Consider the following 13254-nt stretch of genomic DNA (forward strand, 5'->3'; position numbering starts at 1 on the left):
TAATCACTAGGGAAGTGGTACTGAGCAAACTGATGGAGCTATGGGCTATCAAATCTCTGGGTCCTGATGGACTTCACTTTAGGGTTTTAAAAGAAGTGGCTAATGAGGTAATAGATGTATTGATATTAATTTTCCAAAATTCACTAGATTCTGGAAAGGTTTCATCAGACTGGAGAGTAGAACACATAATCCCTCTATTCAAGAAGGGGGAAAACAGGGGTCTGAATCTTGATGTCCGTCAAAGGGACGGTGTTAAAATCGATCATTGATGTGGTTATAGTTGAGTAAGTGCTCAAGAACCTCAAGCTAATTGGGAAGAGTCAGCATGCTTTTATGAAAGGGAAATCTTGCCTACCCAATTTATTGGACTTTTTTGAAGGAACAACTGTGGATAAGGGGGAGCCTGTAGACATGCAGTACTTGCATTTCCAGAAGAGATTTGCTAAGGTGCCAGATTAGAGGTCATCGGCAAAAATATTAGGTGGACTCTTGAGCCCAGACTCTGCACACGCTCAAAATTCAGAGAGATTTGAAAAACGTAATTCTTGATGGCAAGATGGCATTTTGCAATTTGGACCAAGCCCACCAGCAGAGCTGTGGAATACACCACAGAACGTTGGAAACTTCATTTTAATACATTAGCACTTCACTATCGAGCACTCGCTCAAAATATTGAGCCTGCGTGAATATTCAGCCATTGATAACAGCTCCAATCTGGCGCCTTCACCTCTGAGGAGGATATTGGAGATGAGTGATTAGGCAGCCATTTATCCTCAGCCTGTCCAATACTCAAGGGGACACAGGTAAGTACAGTTCGGAGCTAGGGGTGGAGGTCACTCTTGCCATACAGTGGGGGTGGGGTGGGGTCAGATACCATGAGAAAGTGGAGGCTCATTGCTATTTATCCTGGTGATGCCCAGGAGAAATAATGTAGGGATGTGATTTGTGCTGTTGTGTCAGAGGTGATATTGGGAGGGAGAGCAAATATTCATTCAGTGAATGGGAAACACTTGTGTGGAAGGCATAGAGGGATGAAGGTCAGGGCTGTGGTAAGAGTCCTCGTAGCTCACTGTGGCGTTCTCACTCTTTCAGTGCATGACTCAGGAGATTCATGGAGCCTGTGAAACTGGCGTTTCTACTAATTGCGATTGACCAGCAGCAGAGACAATAATGTGCTGCTGCACATGCCCAGCTGTCCAGGAAGCAGGAGCACAGGATCAACTTCAGAGCTAGTACTGATCTAGAATTGTCCAGAGAAGGTTCCCATACCTTCAGATGTCAGAGCCTCAGTGCCAGAGAAGGCTGTGTCTGTTCTGGGGGATGATGGACCACCTCTGCCACATACTGTACGAGCTGACACGCCATGGAACTGGAGGCTGTGGCCCTTAAGATCACAACTGCACTAGACATTCTCATCAGGGCTCCTTTCAGGGCAGCAAAGGGACATCTGCAGCATCTCCCAGTCTGCCATTCACAAATGTATCAGGAAAGTCACAGATGCCCTGTATGAATGGATAAAGATATTTATAAACTTGGATTGGGATCGGGCAAACCTAGACACTAGGGCCATGGGCCTCACTCCCTAGCAGGGATGCCCCAGGTGCAAGGTGCCGTTATCTGTATTCATGTGGCTCTTAGGCCACCGTCGCAGCAGGCGGCTCCATTCATGAACCACAAGGGATTCCACTCCCTCAATATCCAACTCGGTCTGCAATCAGACACTGTGCATCATGCAGGTGTCTGTCCATTTCCTGGGGAGCACCCATGACAGTTATATTTTAGGTCACTCACAAATACCAGCTATCTTTAAGGGAGAGCAGCGACTGGAGGGATGGCTCCTTGGGACAGGGGATACCCACTCAAAGTGGCTGATGATGCCAGTGCAGAGGCCACAAACATCAGCAGATATGCAATAGAATGAGGCTCACATTTCAGTGCACGTGCTGGTGGAGCAGGCCATTGGATCACTGAAGATGCTGTTCCGGTGTCTGGATCAGTCGGGGGTTCCCTACAGTATAGGCCCCACGGAGTCTTCTGCATTATCGTCGTGTGCTAAGCACTCTGCAACTTAGCTTTATGGGGGAGGACCAGGAGGTGACAGATGAGCGCCACATCTCCTCATAGAACATAGAACGTTACAGCGCAGTACAGGCCCTTCGGCCCTCGATGTTGCACTGACTGGTAGAACCAACCTAATGACCCCCTAACCTAAACTATTCCAATGTTATCCATATGCCTATCCACTGACCATTTGAACGCCCTTAAAGTTGGCGAGTCCACAACTGCTGCAGGCAGGGCATTCCACGCCCTTACTATCCTCTGAGTAAAGAACCTACCTCTGACATCCGTCCTATAATTACCACCCCTTAATTTAAAGCTATGTCCCCTCGTGTTAGCTGTCACCATCCGAGGAAAAAGGCTCTCACTATCCACCCTATCTAACCCTCTGATCATCTTGTATGCCTCAATTAGGTCACCTCTCAACCTTCTTTTTTCTAACAAAAACAACCTCAAGTCCCTCAGCCTTTCCTCATAAGACCTTCCCACCATACCAGGCAACATCCTGGTAAACCTCCTCTGCACCCTTTCCAATGCCTCCACATCCTTCTTATAATGCAGTGACCAGAACTGTATGCAATACTTCAAGTGCGGCCGCACCAGAGTTTTGTACAGTTGCAGCCTGACCTCACGGCTCCAAAACACAATCCCTCTACCAATAAAAGCTAACACACCGTACGCTTGAGGAATGACAGCGTGTCTTGAGGATTCTCATGTTTGTCTGCTGTCGCCACTTCTCCTTCAGTGCAGGTGCACTTTTCCTTCTCCCCAGCCAGTTCAAGCACTCTCCTTCAAAGTGCATGAGGTTCTGAGCTCTCGCGTGACTCTGACTGCCTATACCCACTCATGCTTGTTGTGGTTGAGTTTGTCCTGCAATGACACAAAAAGGGAGAATGTAGGCAGAAGTTGGGAGATTGAAGATGGTCATGAGGTATGGCAGGCATGGAGCTGGAGTTTGAGGAACATAATAGCTATTGGGGGAACATTGTGAGTGGGGATGCTGGGAAAAGGGCCTTGTGCCTGGTGCTGCGAACCCTGAGTTGCTGGTGGGCGATGGAGTTCGCGATGCGAGGGGAGTTGAGACAGAGACTGGAGGTGGTTCACTTACTCTGGGTAAGCAAAGAAGATTATTAATTTTCTTCTGACACTGCTATCCCATCATCCTTTGCAGTGACAAGGGCTGCCACTGTATTCCGGGCAAAGGAGGTGATCTTGCTGGAAGGCCGCCTTCTGGAGCAAGGGTAGAATGCACCCTGACTCTGCTGCACACCATTCAATAGTCTGGTCAGGGCTCCCTTTGAAAAGTGAGCTGTGGACATCTTGGTTGCCTTCCTTGGGATAGATCTGGAATAAGTGCTGGAGAGTTCTGAGCAGCTGTTTATATGGAGCTCCCCAATGATTAAGTTGTGGTAGAACGGGCGAATCAGAGGGGAACACTGCGCATGGCATGATTCTCGTGTGCTTGAAAACTTTTACTAATGAGGCATATGATTTGGTCAGAAATCGAGGTGGCAGCAGCATCGGTGGGAATCACTCTGCTTTTTATATTCTTGTAAGATTCCACCTAAAAGCTCATGGTGTAGGCGTAACATATTAACATGGATAGAAGACTGGCTGGCTGGCAGAAAACAGACTATGCATAATTGTGTCTTTTTCTAATTTGTAGGATGCGACAAGTGGAGTCCCACAAGGATCTGCAATAGGGCCTCAACTTTGAACAATTGATATCCATTACTTAAATGAGGGAAGTGAAGGCACGGTAGCTAAGTTTGATGACGACCTGAGGATACGTAGGAAAGTATGTTGTGAAGAGGATATGAGGTTGCAGATGGATGTAGATAGGTTGAGTGAGTGGGCAAAAACCTGGCAGTTGGAGTGGAATATACGAAAATTTGAAGTTGTTCATTTTGGTGGGAAAAATAAAAAGCAGAGTATTACTTAAAAAGAGAACAGCTGCAGCATTCTAAGTGTTCTAACACATGAGTAATAAAAAGTTAGTATGCAGATACAGAAGGCTAATGGAATGCTATCCTTCATAAGTAGCAATGTTATGCTTTAATTATACAGAGCACTGATGAGACCAGATCTCAGATATTGTCTGAAGTCTCCTTATTTCAGAGAGGAAGCAGTTGAGAGGAGATTTACTAGATTGATGCTTTGAGAAAGGGTCATCTAGACTCAATGTCAGCTCTTTTCTCTCCTTCCAAATGCTGCCAGACCAGCTGAGATTTCGTAGCATTTTCTCTTTTGTTTTTTTTAACTAGATTGAGACCTGGAATTAGCAGTTAATTTTATGAAGAAAGATTAGACAAACTGGGCTTGTTTGCACTGGAGTTTAGAAGAGTGAGGGGTGACTTGATTGAAGTATATATAAGATCCTGAATGGTCTTGACAAAATGAACGTGGAAAATATGTTTCTTTGCCTGGGTGAGTCCAGAACTAGGGGGCACTGTTTTCAAATTAGAGGTCTCCTTTTTAGGACAGAAATGAGGAGAATTTTTTTCTCTTGGAGGATTTGTGTGACTTGGGAACTCTCCAGGAACATCAAATATTTCTAAGACAGAGATAGACAGACAGACAGATAGATTAATAGATCCTTGTTAGGCAAGGGAATCAAAGGTTAGCAGGGGTTGGTGGGATGTAGAACTTGAAACACAAACACATCAACCATGGTCTTACCAAATGACGAAGCAGGCTTGAGGGGCCAAATGGCCTACATCTGCTCCTACGTCATATGTTCATATTGATGGTAGTTTCAAAATCAATAGTTTTAGACTATTGTTTTGTAATTTGAATTAATATGTTATTAATCATTTTGTGCCAAATTGACAAAAGCTAGTAAAAAAACTGTACCTGCATTTTTGGAAACAGACCAGATTAGTGAAATAGACAGCCTTAATTGTGAAACAATTAAAGAATAAATAATGGATATATTGGGAAGGTTGGTAATGTAACCTGGAACACACAAGTTCATAACTTTTATAAGTATTAATGATCATATTAACGCTTTATTAATACAGATTCCTAAAATGCCATGGGAATTATAAGATGTTCCTTACGCGGACCAGAAAAAACATGAACAGTTTAACCTTGATGGAAGGAATGAATTGGTTCCTAAAGTTTAAACTTTAAATGACAAGCAGCTATGTTAACTAATTATTGGTTGGTGCTTGGAGCTAACTCAAGGTAAGAGATATAGCTTCGGAAAAAGTATTGTCTTAAAGTTGAGACAATGGCTAGAATTTTACTGTCTTGCCCACCATGGGAATTGGAGCGGGTGAGGGGCTGGCTGTGGAAAAGTCTGTTGCCCTCGGGTGGGATTTTATGGTTTTGGGTTGGGCGAGGCCATAAAACCCAATCTGTGTAATTAGCTAAAAACCAATGGGTTAAAGTCCAACAGGTTTATTTGGTAGCACAAGCTTTCAGGGAGCTGCTTCTTCATCAGGTGTGTACTCAACTGAGGAAGGAACAGCGCTCTAAAAGCTCCTGCTACCAAATAAACCTGTTCAATTTTAACCTGGTGTTGTGAGACTTCCTACTGTGCCTACCCCAATCCAGCGCTGGCATCTCTACATTAAAAGCCAATGGGTTAACTCTTATTTCATTATTGGGAAGTTATAGACCAATTGGCTATTTTCCAACAGTTGACCAAGATGGATATTCAATAACTTTTAAAGTATAAAAAAAGGTCTCAAAGCCGTATTATTAGAAAGAAATGTTGGTAGCAAGAGATGTTTTAACATGTTTTCCATGTTTTCGGAGCCCTCGTTTCACATCATATTCGAGAAAGATGGTGAGAAGTCTGTTCAATTGAAGTTAAGCTTTCTCCTGTTTTAATTACTGTGAGTTGGAACTTATCCAATTAGCCCCCTGCCCCACTAATATCCTATTTATTTAACAATTACCTTGTGCGACATTAGTGTACCTTTAAGAGATTTCTTTTTCTAACTCATGTTTTCTGCAGTTGTAAGCAGGCCTTTTTGCCTTCAGTTGTTTTTATCATCAAGACTGGAGATGTCCTGTTATTGCTGCTTAAGCCGGGTTTGTTCATTTTTACTGGGATGTTTATGACTCAGCATTGTAAGGAGAAAAGTTGGGTGGCGGGTCAGGTAATTTTTTTTTCATTTTCGGTTTGGAGCTGCAAGTTTGGGTTTTAATTTTAGAAGGGACAACAAGCTGAAAATAAGTTTCTCTATCTCTCTTTCTCTCTCTCTCCCTGGTTTTGGAAATTCTGTGGGTTAGCTGAAAGCCTTTCTGGAATAGAATGTCTGCTGTTGGTGGCTTTACCAGAGTCTACCTGGGGTTCTGGGAAGCTGTTCAGACAGACTTCAAACTATCCTGGGTGTGTCAAGAGGACTACTAGAACTTACAAGACTGAGAGTTTTCAATTCTCCAACCAAAGGACTCAATTCCAATATCACACTGGCATTAGATTTGCTGTGTTGAACCTGCTGCCTCTACCCACTGTTTAAAGGTTTTTGTCTATGGCAAGGGTTTTGCTTGACTGGAACATTTTAGATATATTTGTTGAGGATTTTGCATTACCATGGTTATCTTGTATTGTTAGTAATTGATAAGTTATTGTTAATATCCTTATTATCCATGTTAACTATATCATTAAATAAACTTCGTTTGTTAAAAGCTCCCTATTGGGGCATTTGAATCATACCTGAAGTGAAATTTATCCTGCTTATCCTAGCCAAATTCAAGGTGCAAAACTTAAGATCCAGACATGCTCCATGTAGCACTTTGGAGTTTCTGATCCGAACCATAACACTTGTGTGTTTTTAAATTGTTCTGCCTTGGTCAGAAGGAATGGTAACAATCTGTACGTACCTTTGCAAATTAAGATTGGTCTTGTACAATTTATTTCTTAAGAATTTTTCTTTCCGTTTACTGTGTTGAAATTTCTTCACATCAGGAACTTGATCCGGTAATCCTGGGAATCACTACATATTGTCAGTTAACATGAATTATGTAGACCAAGAAAAGGAATTAAATACACAATATTGATCTATAAAGTAAGATATTGCTTTAAAAAGGGACATACTGTTGAAGCTTTTCATCTTGCGCTTATCAGGACAAACATGAGCATTAAATGTATAATATACAAACGCCAAGATTTGATTACTGTATGCAGCTATATCTCAATTGGATTCTTTAACTCTTAATGTTATTTTAACAAACTTGTTGGAATGACCAGCAGAAAAAAGTAATAAATCATCTTGCAAATTGAAAAAATAAACAATTTTTGAGTCACATCAATAAATTGTTTATTAAAGGACAGTGAAACACCTAAGCTTTGTTCTAGCAATAGAATTCAACAAGCCAGTATGCCCACCATTGAGACACTGATCACTCAAAACCATCTCCAGTAGACAGGACATCTCATTCATATGCCTGACATCAGACTCGTGGAACAAGTGTTCTCCTCGGAACTTGGTCACGACTGAAGACTTCCCCTGGAGGACGGTGGAAATACTTTGGAGATGTCCTCCAAAGATTAAGAACAAGGCGCAGGAGTAGGCCATCTAGTCCCTCGAGCCTGCTCCACCATTCAATAAGACCATGACTGATCTTTTCGTAAACTCAGTTCCACTTATCTGCCCACTCACCATAACCCTTAATTCCTTTTACTGTTCAGAAATTTATCTATCCTTGCCTTAAAAGCATTCAATGAAGCCTCAACTGCTTCACTGGGCAGGGAATTCCACAGATTCAGAATCCTTTGTGTGGAGAAGTTCCTTCTCAATTCAGCCCTAAATCTGCTTTCCCTAATTTTGAGGCTTTGCCCCCTCATTCTAGTTTTAGGGAAACAATTTCCCTGCTTCTATTTTATCTATTCCTTCGTAATCTTATATGTTTCTATAATATCTCCCCTCATTTTTCTGAATTCCAATGAATATAGCTCCAGTCTACTCAGTCTGTCCTCAAAAGCCAATCCTTTCAACTCTGGAATCAATCTTGTGAATCTCCTCTGTACTCCCTTCAGTGCCAGTATATCCTTTCTCAAATAAGGAGACCAAAACTGTACACAGTACTTCTCACCACAGTGAGCTTCACCAATACCTTATACAGCTGCAACATAACCTCGCTGTTTTTAAATTCTATCCCTCTTACAATGAAGGACACAATTCCATTTGGCTTCTTAATTACCTGCTGCATCTGCAAACCAATTCCTTGTGATTCTTGCACCAGGACACCCAGGTCCCTCTGCATGGCAGCATGCTGCAATTTTTTACCATTTAAATAATAGTCCATTTTGCTATTACTCCTACCAAAATGGATGATCTCACATTTACCAACATTGTACTCCATCTGCCAGACCTTCGCCTGCTTAGACTAACTGTATCTCTTTGCAGACTTTCAGCATCCTCTGCACACTTTGCTCTGCCACTCATCTTAGTGTCATCTGTGAATTTTGACACACGACACCTGATCCCCAATTCCAAATCATCTATATAAATCATAAACAATAGCGGTCCCAACACTGATCCCTGAGGCACACCACTAGTCACTGATCGTCAACCATAAAACACCATTTACCCCCACTCTTTACTTCTTGTTAGTTAACCAATTCTCTATCCATGCTAATACATTACCCGTAACACCGTGCACCTTTATCTTATGTAGCAGTCTTTGGTGCAGCACCTTGTCAAATGCGTTCTGGAAATCCAGATACGCTGCATCCACAAGTTCCCCATTGTCCACTGCATATGTAATGTTCTCAAAGAATTCCACCAAATTAGTCAAACATGACCTTCCCTTCATGAACCCATGCTGTGTCTTACCAGTGGGACAATTTATATCCAGATGTTTCACTATTTCTTTCTTGATGTTAGATTCAAGCATTTTCCTTACTACAGAAGTTAAGCTAACTGCCCTATAGTTACCCGTCTTTTGTCTACCTCCTTTTTTAAACAGTGGCGTCACATTTGCTGTTTTCTAATCTGTGGGAACCACCCAGAGTCCAGCGAATTTTGGTAAATTACTGTGCATTTGCTATTTCTCCTGCCAGCTCTGTTAGTACGCAGGGATGCATTCCATCAGGACCAGGAGAGTTGTCTACCTTTAGCCCAATTAACTTGCCCAACACTACCTCTTTCATCACGATAGTTTCTAGGTCCTCACCTGCCATAGCCTTCCTGTCATAAATTTTTGGCATGTTATTTGTGTCTTCCACTGAAGAGTGACACAAAATACCTGTTCAATGCTCAGCCATTTTCTCATTTCCAGTTATTACATCCCCCTTCTCATCCTCTAAAGGACCAATGTTTACTTTAGCTACTCTTTTTTGTTTTATATATTTGTAGAAACCTTTGCTGTCTGTTTTTATATTGAGCTAATTTACTCTCGTAAGAACATAAGAAATAGGAGCAGGAGTAGGCCATCTAGCCCTTCGAGCCTGCCCCACCATTCAATAAGATCGTGGCTGATCTGAAGTGGATCAGTTCCACTTTCCCGCTTTCTCCCCATAACCCTTAATTCCCCTCTTCCTCAAAAACCTATCTACCCGTGACTTAAATATATTTAGCGAGGTAGCCTCCACCACTTCAACGGGCAGAGAATTCCAGGGGTTCACCACCCTTTGAGTGAAGAAGTTCCTCCTCAACTCTGATCTAAACTGCTCCCGCCCCCCCTTATCTTGAGGCTGTGCCCTCTAGTCCTGCTATCCTTTCTAAGCAGGAAGAATCTCTCTACCTCTACCCTATCCATCCCCTTCATTATCTTATACGTCTCTATAAGATCCCCCCTCATCCTTCTAAACTCCGAGTGCAGACCTCGTCTATTTAATCTCTCTTCATAGGCCAACCCCCTCATCTCCAGTATCAGCCTAGTGAACCTCCTCTGCACTCCCTCCAAGACCAATATATCCTTCCGCAAGTGTGGCGACCAAAACTGCACACAGTACTCCAGCTGTAGCCTCACCAGTACCCTGTGCAGTTGCAGCAAGACCTCCCTACTTTTATATTTTATCCTTCTTGCTATAAAGGCCAACATTCCATTCGCCTTCTTGGTCACCTGCTGCACCTGCAGACTGGGTTTTTGCGACTCGTGCACAAGGACCCCCAGGTCCCTCTGCACCGTACGTGCTGCAGCTTTTCGCCTTTTAAATAATAATCCCTCCTACTATTATTTCTGCCAAAGTGGATAACCTCACACTTGCTCATATTATACTCCATCTGCCAGGTTCTCGCCCACGGATCGGAATCCGTGCTGCATCTGCTCAATCAAACCATTCTTTTCTAGGTACCTCGCTATTTCTTCTTTGATGATGGATTCTAGCATTTTTCCAACTACAGACGTTAAACTAACCGGCCTATAATTCCCTGCCTTTTGTCTGCTACCTTTTTCAAACAGCGGCATAACATTAGCTGTTTTCCAATCTTCCGGCACTTCCCTGGAGTCCAGTGAATTTTGATAAATAATTACTAAGGCTTCCACTCTCACCTCTGCCATTTCTTTCAGAACCCTGGGATGCATTCCATCCAGCCCTGGGGACTTGTCCACCTTCAGTCCCATTAGTCTATCAAACACTATGTCTCTAGTGACAGTAATCGCATTCAGGCCGTCAACTCCTACCATCCTTCTATCTTTAAGACCCGGTAAACTATTTGTGTCCTCCTCCGTGAAGACCAAGGCAAAAAACTTATTTAAAGCCTCAGCCATTTCCTCATCTCCCACTGCTAAATCCCCCCTCTCATCCTCTAAGGGTCTAACATTCACTCTAGCTAGCCTCCTCTTTATATAATTGTAAAAACCTTTACTGTCCTTTTTTATATTTAGTGCTAGTTTAGCTTCATAGTCTATCTTTCCTTTCTTTATCACCTTCTTAGTCATTCTTTGTTGATTTTTAAATTTTTCCCAATCTTCTAATCGCCCACTATTTTTAGCCACTCTGAACACATCGGCTTTTAATTTAATACTCTCCTTTATTTCCTTCGATAACCACGCCTGGTTATCCCTTCTCCTACAGTCCTTCTTTACCATCGGAATATATTTCTGCTGAGTACCGAGAAAGATCTCCTTAACAATCCTCCACTGTTCCTCAGCCATCCTACCAACCAATCTGCGCCCCCAATCTACATTCGCCAATTCCGCTCTCGTCCTATCATACACTCCTCTGTTCAAACAGAGGACACAGGTTCGGGACCCTACTTTCTCCTCCAACTGCATCAAAAATTCAACCATACTATGATCACTTGTCCCAAGAGGATCCCTCACAAGAAAACCCCTGATTCTACCTGCCTCGTTACACAACACCAGATCTAAGATAGCTCGCTCCCTCGTAGGTTCCGTCACATACAGTTCAAGGAAACTATCCCGACAGCATTCCAAGAACTCTTCCTCAAGCCCACCGCGTCTGACTTGGGTCATCCAATCAATATGCAGATTAAAATCCCCCATAATTATTGCCGTTCTGTTTCTGCATGCATCAATTATTTGCTTGTTTATAGCCCGCCCCGCCTCAAAGTTATTATTTGGGGGCCTATAGACCACACCCACCAGTGTCTTCCTCCCCTTACTATTTCTTATCTCCACCCACAACGATTCCACGTTTTGCTCTTTGGAGCCTGTATCTTCCCTTACTACCGCCCTGATATTGTCCTTAATTAACAGAGCTTCCCCACTCCTTTTTTACTCCCGTCTATCCTCACTAAACACTTGATACCCCGGACATTCAGCTCCAGTCCCTGTCACCTTGCAACCACGTTTCCATAATGGCCATGAGATCATATCCATTTGTGCTGATCTGTGCCATTAGCTCATTCACTTTGTTCCCAATGCTTTGTGCATTCAGGTAAAGTGTCTTTATACCAGCCTTTATCTGGACCTTATTTGAAGAAACGCTACTAACCTCTCTCATGCCCCCTACTCCTTTTATTATCGGGACATCCTCAACATTTTCCCGCACCCGTACCCTCTCCTTTACTTTAGATTTTGTAATTTCTCCCACCCTTGCACCTTCCCCCCCGCCCCCCGCAGTTAGTTTAAAGCCCTATCTACAGTCCTAGTTATGTGATTCGCCAGGACTCTGGTCCCGGCACGGTTCAGACTAAGACCATCCCATCTGAACAGGTCCCATCTGCCCCAATACTGGTGCCAATGCCCCATAAATTCAAACCCATTCCTCCCACACCAAACCCTGAGCCACCCATTCATCTCCTTAATCCTACTTACCCTGCGCCCATCTGCATGTGGTTCAGGTAGTAATCCAGACATAACCACCTTGTCGGTTCTGCTTTTTAATTTGATTCCCAGCTTTGCATACTCCCTCTGCAGATCCTTAGTTCCTATTTTGCCTATGTCGTTGGCACCCACATGTACCACAACGACCGGATTCTCACCCTCCCACTCCAGGTTCCTCTGCAGCCCAGATGAGACATCGTGGACCCAAGCACCAGGTCAACAACACACCCTTCTGTATTCTTTATCCTTGTCACAAAGGACAATGTCTATCCCCAATTACCACTACATTCCTCTTTACTTCTTCCTCTTTGACCTGTGTCTGCACAGGTCAGTTTGCTCGTCAACCTTGCAGCCCTCATTCTTGTCCACACTGGGAGCAAGAATCTGAAACCTGTTGTGCAGATTCAGGGGCTGAGGCCTTTGGGTCCCCCCCTCCTTCCTCCCACCTTTCCTCCCCAAACCCCCCTCCTTCCTCTCACCTTTCCTCCCCACACCCCCCTCCTTCCTCCCCACACCCCCCTCCTTCCTCTCACCCTTCCTCCCCTCAGCAACACCCTCCTGTTCCTGACCCTCAGAGTTAGCCAGTCTAGGGGGTGTGACTCTCTCTTGTAACCCATTATCCAGGTTATACTCCCCCTCCCTGATGAGCCTCAGTGTCTGAAGCTCAGAGTTCAGCTCGTCTACTTGGAGCTGGAGCTCTTCAAGCAACCAGCACTTACTGCAGACATGGTCACTGGGAAGTACCTTGGGGTCCACTAGCTCCCACATCATACAGAAATAGCACATCACATGTCCAGACAGTATAATCCATCTTAATCCATCTCTCATAATCCATCTTACTTCTCTTTATAGTTTTTTTGTGGCTTTCTGTTGACTTTTAAAGATTTCCCAATCCTCTAGGTTCCCACTAATTTTTGCCACTTTTGTATGCATTTTCTTTCAATTTGAAACCTTCCTTTATTTCTTTAGATATGAAAGGCTTATTATCTCTTTCTATAGTCCTTC

General features: G+C 43.5%; 1 long non-coding RNA gene across 1 annotated transcript; it reads left to right on the forward strand.

Moving 5' to 3' along the window:
- Positions 1 to 4999: 4999 nt before the first annotated feature.
- On the forward strand, positions 5000 to 6923 carry LOC145357812 (uncharacterized). The gene is made up of 2 exons (XR_013889372.1): positions 5000 to 5244; positions 6301 to 6923. It is a non-coding gene; the product is annotated as an uncharacterized LOC145357812 (long non-coding RNA).
- Positions 6924 to 13254: the final 6331 nt, after the last annotated feature.

This window comes from Carcharhinus amblyrhynchos, chromosome 24 (genome assembly GCF_965287045.1).
Source record: "Carcharhinus amblyrhynchos chromosome 24, sCarAmb.v2.hapA, whole genome shotgun sequence".
Taxonomy (NCBI): Eukaryota; Metazoa; Chordata; class Chondrichthyes; order Carcharhiniformes; family Carcharhinidae; genus Carcharhinus; species Carcharhinus amblyrhynchos.